Here is an 11,357-nt window from a genome sequence, read left to right on the forward strand (position 1 = left end):
GCAGATATCACACAGCGCTGTCTATGGGGAGCTGGATCTTAAAGGCGAAGGCATATATCTCCACCAGTGTGTCCTGCTGTACGAGTCACACGTGCATCAGTGCAGCTGTCTTCATGTCACACTCCCAGCAGCCTTTGGGGAAAGTTAAAAGGGTCACACTGACATATCCAAGGAACTCAAAGGAATTTGATTCATTGATTAGGAGCTGCAGTAGCTCATTGAAAGAGACAGTTCACCCAAAAATGAAAATTCTGTCAGAAGTTTTTACAAAAGGAGATGTTAGTCAGAACCTGGAGCGTAAAAGGCAGAATGTTAGTCTCAGTCACCATTCACTTTCATTGCATCTTTCTTTTGAATGGTGACTGAGACTAACATTCTGCCTTTTACGCTCCACAGAAGAAATAAAATCATGTGGGTTTTGAACAACATAAGGGTGAGTACATTCATTTTTGGGTGAATTATTCCTTAAAATATCAGTTTTCTTTAAATGGTGTTTTTTCTTCACTTGCTGATAATACTGTAGCACAATGTCTCCTATCTTTCGATCAAAAACATCTAACCGTTTCATCTCCACGCTCAAGTAATGAAAGTCTCAATTTTGAAGTAGTTATTTGTCAAATTTAATTCAACAGTATTATAAAATGATTCAGTTATTGTATAAAAGTGTTCTAGTTTTCAATGCTTTGACAAAAGGTAAATGAAGAAACAAGGGGAAATTAATAGAGGAGAAATGTTTTGGAGGTAAACCTCTTGGGTTGTTGTACGCTGCTCGTATGTTTGGGTGACATAATGAATTTAGACACAAGTAGGCTGTGTAACCCGCCCACAACACACACTACTCGTGAATTCCAGTCCGTTAGACATTTCTGTTAACCCGCAGTGTGACTCTTCTTGTGTGATGCAACCTTAGCTTGAGGGGGTAAAAATGGGCACGTACAGTCAGTAACGTCACGATTTGAGCTGCCCAGCACTCCTAATGAGGAGAACACATTCAAGCACACATCATTAACCCTATTGAACATGTGCTACCATCTCAAACTCAATCAAGGTCAGTTTTTATGGCCCACCCTCATTCCTGATGCAGGAGGGCCTTATTTACGCTGTCAGTTCTCTATTGTTTCTTCAGACTTTATTCTGGAAAGAGAAACATTTCTCTGGAAACCGTGAATACAGTGTATTATACACAATTTTAATCACATCTCTTGGAATGATGGCATAATCTCCCGCTTAGTTTGGCTGTATGATTGTTATTTAATCAGAAAGCATCATAAACATCAGGATTATGTGGCCATATGACCAGGTTACTGTGTGATGTGTAGGATATAAGACTGCAAAGATTGACATTTCATACTTTTTCATCAGACCATTCTTTCATACTGTAGAAATGGAAACGCACTCGTCACGTGGCATGTACTGTCAAACAGTGGTGAAAACTGGTGATATCTGACAGTGACAACATCGAGTTATGTTAATTGGGACCTCTGGCATTACGCTTTCAGTAATGTCACACGGTATTGTATTACAGATGTAAACTGGCCACGCACTCACATAGAAATCATGTGAATGTTAGTGCTTATATATGATGCACTGCTATTGTTTTTGTTATCTGTTAGTAGAAGATTACTGGTAATGCTGAAATTACTGGCCACACAATGATCTTCTAAAGGGTGTAATTCAGCTATTCTCCATCTGTCTACCATCATTATAACCACCAAATTATTAGTTTGAGTATTCAAGTAGTTAACCCTCGACGTCTCTTTAACTACTCCATATCTGATGTAACTGTGGTTGAACCAATCAGAATTCACAAGGAGTGTAACAGAATGCCACGTCAATAACAGCTTATCTGCAGTCTACAGACTGGAGAAACAGTATTGCTTATGTGATTTGTTTGACTGTATGAGAATGCATAATGATATGCATATATGTAAAAATCAGTATTGTGTCTGAGGTTCATAATCAATTTATTTTTTATTTTTTACAGATATTGTTAAAATCTTGATTGATAGAGTCATCTGGTGGCATCAATATGTGGCCATGTGACCTTTAAGACATTCAAGACATCACAAACATTACAGCATGATTTTCTGTAAAGCTGCTTTGAAATGATGTGTATTGTGAAAAGTGATTTACAAATAAAAATGATTTGATTTGGTACTTCTAAAGAAAATCAATCATGCTGCAAACAACACAGGGTACAGTGGCCAAACACAACATAATTAGCAAAGCAAACAAAAGTTGCACAACAAAATCAAGCTTCAACACAACAAAATGAACAGAAAATAAATATTTTAAACACTGCATTTTAATTTGTGTGGCAGTTCTGACTCAATTCAGGGGAAATTATGATTTTGTTCAGTTTAATTCTGTTGTTTTGTTGCTTAATTTCTTTGTGCTGTGGTTTATTGTTGTGTTTTCAGCTATTATTTGCTTTGTTCATTTTGTTGTGTTGTGCACCCCTGGGCCATCGTAACAGGGACCCCTAGTATTTAACAAGATGCAAATTCTCTGTAACCCTTCGAAATCTCTTTCATTCAGAACATTAACATTACTTCATTACAACTAACGTAAGTTCTACATGTTTTATAAATCTCCACAGACCCCTTGGCTCGAGCAGACAATTTATAACATCATCAAGGTAGGAACCTTTTCTTCAGATCATTTATGGACATATTTACACAGAACATCCGAGAGCAGAAGAATCTGAATTTTAGTAGAAAACCATCGGCAGGTTGTTTGAGGATAATATAATACACATGAGAGTCGATGAAAGCTCTCACATCTCGCGTAAAGAAATTAGACAAAAGAAGGTGCAGTATTTGCAAACATTGCATAAACATGCTGTACAGCAGCACAATCGGTCTTTGAACGGTTTATCAACATCAGACATCTGCCATACCACAAACGTCATGTTTGTTGTTCTTCTGTGGATATAATTTTCACAGAGTGAGTTCAGAGAACAGCAGACCCCCCTCATGCCCCTCGTGTCTTCACACAGTCTGCGCCGCGGTGCTCGGATGCTCCGCTGGGAACAAAGAACCCCTCGGCATTGTTCCACCCCGTGTGCGGAATTCCTCGAGCGGTCCAGGTGCTCCTCCGTTAGGCCTCAGACATGATGAGGAGACCCCAGGGGGCCCCAAAAGTGCGGATGGAATTCAATTGAAAGTGAAGCACAAATGAAAAGAAACATTGTGACACTGCCTACAAACACAAACAGACACGAGATGTAAAAAACATCCTAAAATTAAACTAGAGACAGTTTGATTTGTACAAAACAAAAGAAGTGTAGCAACTTGTGGAAAACTAAAGATAGAACTGCAGGACGTTGCTGGGAATAGAGGATCACACCGTTGGGTGATGATGAAGTTCATGATGTGGTAAATAAGAAGAACCAATGAAGAAATTTCAGTTGCAGCACCATCTACAGTGCACACCGTACAGAATATTTACTCAAAGCAACTGAGAAATCATTAGTGAGAGCCCGCTGAGGCTATTTCATGTCTTGAGCATGTTTTAAAGCAATAAACGAAATGTATGAATTATTAAAGATCTTCGTCATGATACATACTGTAATCATCTAAAGGGGCGTTCACACTGCCACGGTTCCACCACAACAAAGCCACATGATCTTATTCATTTTCATTGAGAGCTGGAGATTTGGGGTGACAGGAGCGACCGTGACCGTGTGCGACAGGATGTGGGCTTGTTGAGCAACACAAAAAATGTTGGTGTTAGTGACGTCATCTGTCACCTGTGAGATAATGGCGTTGAGTGCAGATAAGACGAGAAGTTAAAGTTTCTGTGACCAATTTCGCTGTTTTATTTGATTTTTAGGGACAAGAAAACTGATTCCTTGTCAAATTAGAATGATATCTTAGTTTAGATAAGGTCAGACATGCAGTCCACCAATAACGATATCAGTAAAAACACTCACAAGGAACATGAAGCGTCACTGTCGTTGGTGGTGTGAACGGGGCTTGACTGTGAAAAGTGGCATTACACAATGTGTGCATGCCTGTTAACATTTTGATGACAAAAACAGAGAATAATCCAATGATTGCAAATGTCATGTAAATGTACTTTTCTTGCGTTGTTGGATTTCTTTTTCTTTCTTTTTTTTAGCTGATTTTTGCTAGTTATCAGCATATTGATTGATATTAACACCTGTACAACTCACACAAGCTAAACTCAGCACACATGCTTGACCAGACAGCGAGCATTACTGCCAAGGGAAAAAATGTGTAGAAACAAAGGTAGAAAGAGTAAAAAAAAAAAAATGTCATCAGTGTCAAGCTTCTTGTCCATTTGTTTTTCTACTGTTTTCCAATAGTCTTTTGTTATATTGGTTATTCTAGCCAAACATCACACTCACAGATGAGAAGAGGTTCATTTGAACACATAAGTCTAAAAGTGCACCTAAACGCACCTAAAACTATATGAATCTCATTACGTTAGGTAACAAAATATCAAAATAGATGACATTTATTTGAATGAATGAAAGATACACAAGCTCGCTTTTCAAGCTGGAAAATAAATGCAAAAAGAAGTAATACGTTTGAAATGCTAAAACATTAGATGTAGTGTTGAATGAAGCCACTTTGTGTTTGTCAGAATATGCTGAACTCCACCTGTGTGATGGACTGACAATTCTAAGAGTGGCTTGAGTGTTCAAACACTGTCGGTTATTCCAGCCAAACATCGCACACATAAATGAGAAGATGCCAAAGTGACCAAAAACAGACTTGAAATAACTGAAACCCAGGCTGCGTCTGAAAGCACATGAAGCTGTGTTGCTGCTGAATCAGTTAATGGCTTAACCAACATGGACCTCTCAAGAAAGCGTATCTCAGAACAGTTTGAAAGGGCTCTTATTTTCATTCTATCTCCATATACAGCCACAGAAGGAAGCATTTCTCCAACGAAGATACAAAAGAGGCTTGTGTCATTGTAGCATCACATGAAGGGAAAGTTTAGTGAGAGAAACTTGAGTTTGTAGGAGTAAAAACTGTGGGAAACACCTCATGACAAGTTTTGGCAAGTCAAATCGCCCACTAAACAGTTTGTCCAAAGCTCTTTTTGTTTTTATACTCAAAATAGTATTTTTGAAAGGAGAGATTACATAAGAGCTTTGTGCTCTCACGTCCTCCTCACAATTTAAACTATTTTTGTTCAAACACTCAAGACAGGCGATAACAATCGGTCTCTACAATATTCAAAGTCTACACAAATGAACGTCCTGTTATGGTGAGATGATAGAATTCGTATTACGAATGTCCATCTACACAGAATATGAATATAAAATCTGGAGTTTATCCAGTTGATTTGGTTAGTGAGGAAACATCAGGTTGCTTTAGGGTAAAGTGCTTATGAGAGCAAAGATCTTCACAGAGACTTCATTGAGCTGTAGAGGATAAAGTAAAACCTCACAGGTAAAACTATAGATAGATACTGACTATAGATACTGCACAGGTAAAACATGATTAAAAAAATAATAATAAAAAGAATTATCTCCCACAAATGAATTTTGTGTCTGAGCTTCATCGACTTTAAAGGATTCAGATGAAGCGTCTGCTTGAGTCTGTCATGACTTCTTACATACAGTACAAGTATTACATTTCCTTCTTTTTTCAGTCTATGCTTCGGGATTATTGAGGACAAGAAAAAGAAGCCAAAACCAAGTGCACACCAAAAAACAATTTACAACTGGGTCTGTCAAGCTCCAAAAACGGGAAAAGTAATTCTTGCAGAAAAGTTTGCCCTCCGTTAATCTTTCAAATCTTATTTTCCTTTTTTCATATTCAAATTTAGCTGGTCAGGAAACCAATGACAGAACTAATGGCGTTAGGTGTCACTGATGTCAAATCTGGCATGCACGTCGAGCTAGAAAATGTGTGTGAGCCAGAAAGAGAATTTACATTTTCGGGTGAACCGTTCCTTTAACACAAAGCAAATGCCATTCCCATGTCTGTTTCCAAGAGGTGAGAGACACAACGCCTCTTCCCACTGAACTGAAACCAGAGCACAGACCCGGACACAAGCTGTTCCAAAGGGTCAGCGGGGGATACGATAAATTACGCCTGTGTAATTTGTCTAGATTTGTCTTGCACAGTAAATTAAACCAGTCCAAGTGATTTCAGTTAGGGCAAAGATTGTACAAGTGAGAATGATGGATAAACTGATGTGATGAGTCTACAGAGGTTTAGTGGAGTTTACTGAGGCAAGCATTATTATTACTATTGCTCACATAGGGTTAGGAATGTGGACAAACCACTGAAATATTGATCTTTGGCATGTATATCGTGACATTAGACACTGAGAGAGGGACTCCAGTCAGATCTAGAGAGCAGAATATCACAGACTCTATTCACTTGAGCCAGAAAACAAACACCCAGAACACGCTAGCAACCACTTAGCTATGCCCTAGCAACCACCAAAACACCATAGCAACCACCTAGAAATGCCCTAGCCACCACTAAAACACCCTAGCAACCACCTAGCAATGCCCTAGCCACCACTAAAACACCCTAGCAACCACCTAGCAATGCCCTAGCAACCACCAAAACACCACAGCAACCACCTAGCAATGCCCTAGCCACCACTAAAACACCCTAACAACCACCTAGCAATGCCCTAGCCACCACTAAAACACCCTAGCAACCACATGGCAGCACACTAATTGGCTAGTTTTGCAAAGGTATTGTATGCACCACTCACACGTTCATGATGTCATCTCACTTCACTGAAAGAGATCCAGTTAGCCGAGTCTCTGTTTTCTAATGAATGTACTAATGATCGCCTTCTGATAAATTCTGTCTCTTTAGAGGCCTCAAGGATGCCCTCATGTGACTGTATCTAGGGAAACAGTGGCCTCTGAGGGACATACATTTATCTGAGAACTGTTCTCCTTCAAAAGATCATTTAACCTTTCCATTCGCTGAGAACGATTCAGACCGGTCTCAGATTAACAGAGAACAGCACAACACATGGACACAAGTGGGAGTGGGAAATAGAGCCCGCAATTCTGCTCATTCTTCAAGAAACTCAACTATTTCAACACTGCTCGCTGAGCCAATTATTTATTTAACATTATATATAATGTAACAAGATTTGTACATTATATATAACGTTAAATAAATCATTGGTTGATGTTTAAATCTTTAGTTTATGCATTAAATGTACATTTAAATGTCATGTAACTTTAATATATATTTATTTTCATATCTGAATGTAAATGAAATCTTTTAAGCATAATTTAATGTTTGTTAAATAAAAGGTATTGTAACATTTTGTCTGTCTGACCCATATTCAGCCAGCTCATTTCTTTTTTTCACCCCAAAACATTCATCAACAACCAGCCTGGCCGAAATGTAATGGCACAATTCAGAAACAGGAATAACTAGGTCCAAAACCTACAAACCAGCGAGCTATGCATGCAAGACCACCCAAAAAGAGGTTATTGTGATCTGAGATCAAAGCTAATGCAGCGATGAGAGTATGTGAATGATTGAACAGGTTTAGACAGACATGTCTCTCTGTTGCATCAAAGATGTCTGGTGCAATTTAAGCAAAGAGAAGAAATGATGATGCTTTATTACAGAAAGACTTTCAAAGGCTCAAAGGATTAGATAATGCATGTTTGACAGAAGAAGTGCTGCCCAATAATCATGAGTTCATGCATGTGGTCTCATGGATATCTTGGAATGAAACAGGAGTATGTGTCACAGCTTCATGAACTGCTTTTATGAATATCCCAAACATTCTCTCTTTCAGACTCAGAAAAGAACATGGAACGCCACGGGCGCTACCACTCAAATATAATCTATAAAGAATTACAGTAGCTGACCCCATGCAGCTTTCAGGAGCAGAGAGTACACAGGTCACGCGGGAACATTGAGTCCTTAAGTTATTTGTTTCAGGTTCATTTTTAATCCTTTTGTTTCATGGTTAACTGTTAATAAATTCCTCAACAGTTTCTGTGCAGACGAGGATGGGATATCATAGGAACAAAATAACAGTACACTGCATATGCAATGTCCAACCAAGGGAGAAGTAGAAGACATTTCTTGTTTGCAAGTTAAAGCCCTGATTAATTTTGTCATTTTTATAGCAAAAGCAGCTACAGTGGAGAACAGGTTGGAAAAAAAGTCTTCATAGTTGTAATCATAGCTGTGCAAAAATACATTGGGTAAAAGAATAAAAATAGCACAAAAGTCCCTACTGAATGAAAGCATTCATCAACCAACTGGAGCATGAACAACTCTAGAGATGATGTTTAATACTCACACAACAGTGTGTGAACTTTACAGGCAAATGAATGTGTGTTTTAATATATTTGAGTACATACTTTACTGTGCTGCTATGAAGTTGCTTAGGGGTTCTGAGTGGATTTTTCAGCTGTTTTATCATCCAGCAGGTGAAAATCTCTTGGTAAAGTAATGAAGCACACGTGATTGGAGGGTAAAGGCTGCTGATAGCACACATACACTGATGTGATGTACAAATGCGGCTGCTGTTGAAGGAAACTTGCCGACTGAATGTTGAACTCTTTCTGCCAAGGACTGAAAACAGGAACATCGTCCCTTTCAACTGTTCCAGAGTGAAAACATTCTTTATAAATGCTGATAACCGGTTAATAACTAGTTAATTTTCTCCCTGTATTTTTTTCATGAAACCAAAGACCAAAAGGTTTATTACAGTATATTTTAAATTACACTTTCTGTTGCCTGAAAAAACTGAAGCTTCTCTTTTTTTAGTAGAACATGAGAACGTGCTTTGATCTGAAGGAAACTGCTACATCACACATTTCTTTGTGAATGTAGACAGACATATGATGCATTAATACACATTTGATGCTGATAGGTTTTGACTGAGAATCTGACATTAAAATTAAATTATCCATACAGTTTATTTTCTTTACTCTTGTGATAATGTTCAGTTTCATATGGCTTATTACAGCTAAAGAGTCAAAGGCAATGAGTGTGTGCTGCCTTCTGTTTTACCCAAATGTTGGTTATTAAATCAGTATAAAGTTGATTCAGGACTTTATTAGCTGGAGAAGAACATGTGCTCTCTGTGGGTACAAAGTTTAAAACAATCAAAATAATTCAGCCCACATAAGGTGACGTTTAGTCCAAATGTGCCTGTGCATGTAGGAGAGAGAGATTTATTAGCTAAGTGATTTTAGATGGCCAGACATATATTTAAAATATTTTGGGGTACATTTATTGAAAAGATTTTATATAGGCTACTGTATACTATGCTTGTCATAATGTCTATGCTAATAATGCACCCAAATTGTAAAAACATCGAATCAATTATTTTCACTTATTTTGAAGAGGCAAGTGGCTTAATTTGAGCTTGTTTTTCCCAGAACAGGTCGCTTGTTTCTCTTGTGAGATCAGGCAACACTGCAGTTAGTATTTCACCCACCAATTAGCACATTTTAAAAAGAACATCATTTATTTCGTTCTAACTGGATACCATTTGGAAAGGAGGTTGCAGAACATCGGAACCGGAATGAAAAAACACTGTTTCTGCTCAGAACCGAATTGAAACATATTTTGGTTTTAGTTCCTGCTTTCTGTCACATAAATACTTTGTAATGTTTCCTCCTGCTAGATTATACTGCTTGATCTGCAGAAAAAAATACAATTGTTTTGTTCAAGCAAATGTACTAAAATGCTCTGGAGACATAGTTATTAAATGCATTTATAAAGACCTCGTGAAACAGCTTGACAAACATCCTTTTCTTTCCTGTTTTGACATATTTACTTTTTAAACAGGAAGTTGAGGAGGGCCATATTGAACAGACCATCCCTTTTTTTTGTTAATAGCCAATAGTGTTTAGTTTACATCACAGCCATGAAAAACGATTGGCTACTTGCTGGTTGGATGCAGATGGAATATTCTCACTCTATAGAGCAATTGATTGGACAAAAATCTGTGTAGAGAAAGAAGATTTCATCAATATTTCAGTACATTTCCCAGATGAGAAACACTATAAATCTGACATGCATATATCTGCTAAAAATTCATTTAGTCATCTTTTAGGAGTACACCAGCATATATGACATTAAATCAAACAGACAGGGAATGAAAGACACAAAACTCCAATTCTGAATTCACGGGGTTAATACATTTCAATAAATGTGCACATTGTCCATCCACAATGGTCTGGTTTACACTGGCTCTCTGGATGACAAAGGCTGTGGACAGATCACCACGAGTGAAACTGAGAGAGCATGAGACATCGTCTAGTAATTTGGGGTGTTAGTGAAGACAGTCAGCCACACATCTGTTCATTGTTACAGCCTGCTTTAGGTTGACTGTAATATTAGCAATACATATACACATGACATATTATTTACACAGTCTACACTGTAAAAGAAAAATGTTTTGTCAGGTAACCTAAAAAGTGTGCTTCATGTGGTAACATCTAAATTAATAGTTTTTAATTAATAGTCCAAAATACAGTTGTGCTCAAAAGTTTGCATACCCTGGCAGAAATTGTGACATTTTGGCATTTATTTTGAAAATATGACTGATCATGTCTTTTATTTAAGGATAGTGATCATATGAAGCCATTTATTATCACATAGTTGTTTGGCTCCTTTTTAAATCATAATGATAACAGAAATCACCCAAATGGCCCTGATCAAAAGTTTAAATACCCTTGAATGTTTGGCCTTGTTACAGACACACAAGGTGACACACACAGGTTTAAATGGCAATTAAAGGTTAATTTCCCACACCTGTGGGTTTTTAAATTGCAATTAGTGTCTGTGTATAAATAGTCAATGAGTTTGTTAGCTCTCACGTGGATGCACTGAGCAGGCTAGATACTGAGCCATGGGGAGCAGAAAAGAACTGTCAAAAGACCTGCGTAACAAGATAATGGAACTTTATAAAGATGGATATAAGGATATAAAAAGATATCCAAAGCCTTGAAAATGCCAGTCAGTACTGTTCAATCACTTATTAAGAAGTGGAAAATTCGGGGATCTCTTGATACCAAGCCAAGGTCAGGTAGACCAAGAAAGATTTCAGCCACAAATGCCAGAAGAACAAAGAAAAACCCACAGGTAACCTCAGGAGAAATACAGGCTGCTCTGGAAAAAGACGGTGTGGTTGTTTCAAGGAGCACAATACGACGATACTTGAACAAAAATGAGCTGCATGGTCGAGTTGCCAGAAAGAAGCCTTTACTGCATCAATGCCACAAAAAATGCCCAAAAACACCTTGACACGCCTCACAGCTTCTGACACACTGTAATTTGGAGTGATGAGACCAAAATAGAGCTTTATGGTCACAACCATAAGCGCTATGTTTGGAGAGGGGTCAACAAGGCCTATAGTGA

This window comes from Myxocyprinus asiaticus, chromosome 37 (assembly GCF_019703515.2).
Source record: "Myxocyprinus asiaticus isolate MX2 ecotype Aquarium Trade chromosome 37, UBuf_Myxa_2, whole genome shotgun sequence".
NCBI classification, from domain to species: domain Eukaryota; kingdom Metazoa; phylum Chordata; class Actinopteri; order Cypriniformes; family Catostomidae; genus Myxocyprinus; species Myxocyprinus asiaticus.